At 26.4% G+C, this 6,009-nt stretch overlaps 1 non-coding gene across 1 annotated transcript; it reads right to left on the bottom strand.

The window, feature by feature from the left end:
* Positions 1-382: 382 nt before the first annotated feature.
* Positions 383-464, bottom strand: TRNAS-GCU (transfer RNA serine (anticodon GCU)). The gene has a single exon. It is a non-coding gene; the product is annotated as a tRNA-Ser (tRNA).
* Between the last annotated feature and the right edge of the window lie 5,545 nt (positions 465-6,009).

Genomic DNA, 6,009 nt, shown 5'->3' with positions numbered 1-6,009 from the left:
AAATTCACTCAACAATACGTCTTACATTATAAATCATGTAATGGGCCTCCTCTCGTTCCCTGGCATGTTAAAATTTTAATTGGAAAAATGGAGAAGGCATTTTTCTGGCACCCAAGGTTGATATTTGTGGACCTGTTGCATGGTTTATAGCAGGAAACAACAACGAATTATGGGCTAAAACTTGAAATATAAATTTTTGGGCCAGTTTAAGGTTAAAGGACTCGGTCAATGTCTCACCCGTCGAAGGTCTTCCATTGATATTTTAAATGCTTCGAGCAATCAAACCAGAACCCAGAATAAATCGTCCAGAAATGTCGCCAACCCAAACTCGTAGAACAAGGAAACGAGTGCCAATTCAAAATCAGGAGCTGCAAAAAACTCGCGTCGCCTGAGAGATTCGAACTCTCGCGGGGAAACCCCATGTACTTAGCAGGCATACGCCTTAACCACTCGGCCAAAGCGACGTGTTTCGAAAGGCGTGATACAGTATATGTATTATAAGAAAAGGATGAGCATTCCATCGTGCGATACAGCATCTATATTATAAGAAAAGGATGAGCATTCCATCTTTTTTTTTTTTTGTTATTATTATTATTATTATGGGAAGATTTTCTTTTTATATTTGAATTTGTTTCACCCGATTAGATACTTGAGTTTTTTTAGCCGTGGAATTTCTTCCTATAATATTTTAAAAATCACAATCATCTAGCTATAATTAGGCTCGATGAAAGATTTGCCTGGCCAGGGTTAGGTCAGGGGAAGATTACAAGGATATATTTGTTTTAGGAATTTATTAATAATAAGATAGCAAAAAATAATAATTAATTCTTGGATAATTCCCAGGATTACTTTAAGATTTCATCACATAATTTTGTTGAGGTAATCCAGGTATTTTCAAGAGATTATCACCCGTGCACGCCACCATCCTTTCCCCAGATCCAATAATAGAGGAAGTGCAGATCTAAAAAACTAGCTCCTAAATACTGGCCACTGGGTTAGTATCATCGTTGCTCTCGAATAAATTCTTGCATTAATTTGTCTCCAGGTAATTTTGATTTGTCAATTGGAGTCTTTTATTAGGGATCCCCGATATAAACACTGAATTCTCTTTAAATTGACATTAACAAACAACATAATGGAGGTTTTACTGTCACCTCTCTCTCTCTCTCCGTTATAATATAATGATTATTTTGTCATTCTCGTGAAAAATTATATACCTTTAAATCAAGATTATTTTAATATTTTTACGAAGTGCATTAATTATTACTGATTGGATACTGGTGTTTATTTAATGTTTTATAAACAATAAAATAACTAACATGGTCTAAAAAATCAAAAATTTATTAGTTTCGGGCACGAGTATTTAGACATTTTTTAGTTTTTTATATATGATAGTATTCGACATGCACCATTGAATGCAAAATATTTAGTTCATTATAATTAGAGGTATTTAGATCTTTTAACCTTACAAAATATTTAGTTAATTAGAGGTATTTAGATCTTTTAACCTAGATTTTGTTGATGATTATAAATATGGTTAATAGTAGTATTATACTTTCCCTTTAAAATAATGATTTTTTAATTAAAAAATTATTAGTATATACAAAGCAAACATTTGCATGTTAGAGCTATCTTAGACAACGCATGTGGTGATTTCTGAAAATTAAAATATCTCTTGCACCATCCTAGTTGATTCATCTTCGTTTTCTCTTCCGTTACAAGTAGAACATATACTCTAAATTAACTAGTGGGTAGTGGATGATTTTTTTTTCCCCCTTCATTTCTATTTTCTAGTTATTGTTGTTGTTGTTTTTAAATTCAAATATTTTAGTTTTAATTGCTGTTTTTTAGTCATTTTCACTTTTATTGGAGTTTTATTTTTTTAATTTAATCATTGGTTTTTAATTTGTACATGTAAGGTATTTCAATTCAATCCTTTTATTTTTATTTTTTTCTTTACTCTTTTGTTAAAGTTTTTATATATTTCCATTTTTTTTAAATTAAGTTCATGATTTTTATTTTTTCAACGACAATAATGATTTCAATTTAGTAACTATTCTTTTGATTTCTTATTATTATTTTTTTTTTCATTTTGTCTAAGCTTTTATAGTTTTGAATTCCATCATTCAAATCAAGTTCATGGTTTTTAGTTTTTCACTGACAATAATAATAATAACGATAATAATTGTAATGATGATCATGGTAATATTAAATAATAATAATGATGCTGGTAAAAATAATAATAATTGTGACAACAATAATGATGATGGTAGTTGTGGTAATAGTATTGATGCTAATAATGATACTTATGACGATGATAATAATAGTGATAATAGTTATAAAAATAAAAATGAAAATAACAATATTATTGATAAGAACAACAACAATAATTAAATTACCAATTATAGTAATGATAATGAAAAAATATTAACAATGATAATTGTAATAATAGTAACAAAAACAACAACAACAAAAATAATAATAAATTTAATTACAATACTAATAGCAACAATAATTACTGTAGTGGACGTGGTAGTAACAATATCATTGCTACTACTCAAGTACAAACAATAACAACAATCCTACGAAATAGAAGATAAAGAAGAAGAATAGGGGTGGTGATAAAAATACTAATAATGATTGTTGTGGTGACAACAACAATGACAATAATAATAGTAACAACAACAACATTATTAATGATAATTGTTAAAATAATAATAATAATATTAATCAAAATATTGTTATTGTTATTGATAATGACAGTATTAGTAATAATTATATTAGCAGTGATGATAATAATAAAAGTAATTGTAATGATATTACTTATTAGTAATAATCACGACAATGATTTTGATTTTGATTTTCTAAATTGCTATTTTAAAAAATACATGATTATTTTTTTTTAATTTTTATTATTTAATATTTAATTTCAGGAGAATTAAACTTTGATATTTTCTTGAATGAATCTTCCAAATTTAATAACTCAAATTATAAATTTAAAAATATTATCATATATTTTTAAATTTTTAATTTTTTTTTATTTTGAACCAGACTATTTTATTCCTGTAATATAGACAGTAAGTTTAACACAATATTTTATTTTAACATAGCTATAATGAGTGTTTTTATATATCCATTACAAATGACTTTTTATATTTTCTATTCATTTTCAATATTTAAATATTATTTTTTATTTAAAAAATAGTTCAGTTCCATGATGAATTGCGTACACAAAAGCTAGTATTGTTTCTAACAAAAGGTGAAATTCAAATCAAATTCATAATTAAACATGGATAGATAAAATTAACTGAGAAATTTTTTTGAAAATTGAAATATAAAATTATAAAAAAGCTTATTAGGAAACAAATAACAGAATACAGGGTCAATTTTTAAGTTTCCCAAGCTAAAAATGCTGAACAAACAACGAGGATTTCACGGAGTGAATGATTGTTATCGTGATGTGGGTGTGTGTATAGATATTTATACAATGATTTTCAAAGAAATTTTTAATTTAAAAATATATTTTTTAAATATTTTTAACTTTCATATATTAAAACCACTAAATAAAAGTAAAATCTAATTTTAAAAAATAAAACAATCATATTTTTAAATAAAAAATTGACATGATCAATCACATTATACTATATTTTAAAATATGTAAAAAAAATAATATACTGATATTATTATTTATATATAGTGTTTGTAACATAGACCACCGTGTAAATGTTAAGAGAATCATGGTAAATGTTAATTTTTTTATTTTTTATTTGAGAAGTTACTGGGTTTGATATGATTTTTATATTGAAGTTTTTAAGTTTGGCGCAAGTTTAGCATGATTTTTAAATTAAATTTTTTTGGATCTAAAATAACTATTAAATTTAAAATTTTTAGATCCAATTCCTGTGATATGGCTTTGAGATTAGAGAAATATAAAATATTGTTTATATATTTAATATTTTTTTCATAAATTTTTATAAAAATAAGATGGATCCGATGCAGAGAAGGCACTCCCAATTATGACACGGAGACAGCATCTTTTCTTGTGTCCCAATTACTTTAATTGGTTATGTAACATCAAGAAAGAGGACAACTCAAATGGTGGAAGCCGGAGAGAGTCCCTTGAAAAGAAATTAAAAACGCATCAGATGAAGTTTGTAAGGTAGTGATTTAGATAGTGGTAGTATTATTTTTAAAAGTGTTTTTATATAAAAATAATATATAAATTTTATTTTTTAAAATATATTTTTAATATTAGTATGTAAAAAAATTTAAAAATTTAAAAATAATTAAAAAATATATTTTTTAAACAATAACATTGTGCCGCAAATAAAATACACTGAGCTCAAGGGTTGACTTATATGCACTATTTATTTTGCTGTTTTAAAAATGTTTTTGAAAAAATTAATTTTTTATTTTAAATTAATATTTTAATATTAAAAATAAAAAATATTATTTTAATATATTTAAAATAAAAAATATTTTAAGAAACAAACTCGGAAAACGTACTTTGAATTCTCCCAAGGCAGCCTTATGAATGAAGGTTATCTCATGGAATTTACACTATGCCCCTCCAAATGAACTCATTTCTATATATTATTTTTCACTGTTCTTTAGTTTAATTAATTAGCTCCGCCATCATTCCTTAATGACCTGCTCGTGAATCTTCATATAATAAAATAATTAATCTATGCTTTTTTTAAGTCAAATACACTTTCACACAGCACACCTAAACACAATGTCATAGAAAACGATGAGTTGTGAGGAGGCGGCACCTTCAACATTGCACGTGACCTCCGACCACCACTGTTGGTTTTATGTTATATTTCCCAACCTTTTTGATGACTACGCTTTCATTTTTCCTGTCTTGTCCAGAAGAAAGAAGAAACACTGTTACCAACTCTTGCTTGACCGATCCAAGAATTATTTAATTCACAAGAAGAACTTATTTAGTTCACTCTATTTTGTGAAATTTGGCTCAGTAATGGCTCCCCAAGCCTCCAGAAAACAGTAATGTGGGTATATATTTAATATTATAATGTGGGTATATTTTAAATGTTTTTATTTTAAAATATATTAAAATATTTTATTATTTTTTAAAAATGCTTTAAAAATGTTTTCCTTTCGTTAAAATCCATATTGTACAGTAACTGGCTCATTGAATGTGAACCATTGATTGCAGCTTCGTTGAGAGAAAGGGTGGGCTCTCAGACACGTCATTAAAAGGTGACAGCAAATCGGGAAAAGAAAAGAACGTGACCAAAGAGGCTAGAGGTCTTAATGCGGCTCCGGAGTTAACGGAGGCTTTTGATTACGCATTAATTTGGGGCCCATATCAATGAAAGAGATCCAGGCCGTCGATTCCGTGGGTTGGTGTGAATACGGGGCAAGAATGGTGTTCCATGTCACGTGAAGATTAACGGTTCTTTTAAATCCCAGCATTACCCTCGGATTATAATTTAACAACAGAGATGCCATTGACAAGCTGGTTAGTGACATTTGTTAACTTTGTACCTTGTCCATGCCAATCAAGTCCTCCAAACTTTGGAATATCTTAACTTTTTGTGTGGATAATCCTGTAGCAGTTTGTTTTGGTGTTTGTAATTATATTTTAATATATTTTTAAAACATGTTTGTTTTGAAAAAATATTAAATTGATATATTTTTAATAATTTTGATATAATAATGTTAAAAATTAATTTTTTAATTTTAATATATTTTAAAATAAAAAATATTTTTTAAAAAATACTCTCCGCTACATCACCAAATATAATCCATTTCTTTTTTCATGATTAAAGAGTTATATTATTTACAATATTGAGAAAATAATAGTTGTTTGAGTTTGACATATAATAAAATTTCTGAAAAATAAATATTAGAAAAGTAAGATTTAAGGGTAGATGTTATGGGTATAAAAAATATTAAAAAATAATACCAAAAATATTAAAAAATAAAATATTAAAAGTATTTAATAACTGATAAAAAATTATGAATAACAGTGAAATTAACAAA

This window comes from Populus euphratica, unplaced genomic scaffold, assembly GCF_000495115.2.
Source record: "Populus euphratica unplaced genomic scaffold, PopEup_1.0 scaffold18.1, whole genome shotgun sequence".
Lineage (NCBI taxonomy): Eukaryota > Viridiplantae > Streptophyta > Magnoliopsida > Malpighiales > Salicaceae > Populus > Populus euphratica.
This window is presented reverse-complemented; position numbering and strand designations above follow the sequence as displayed.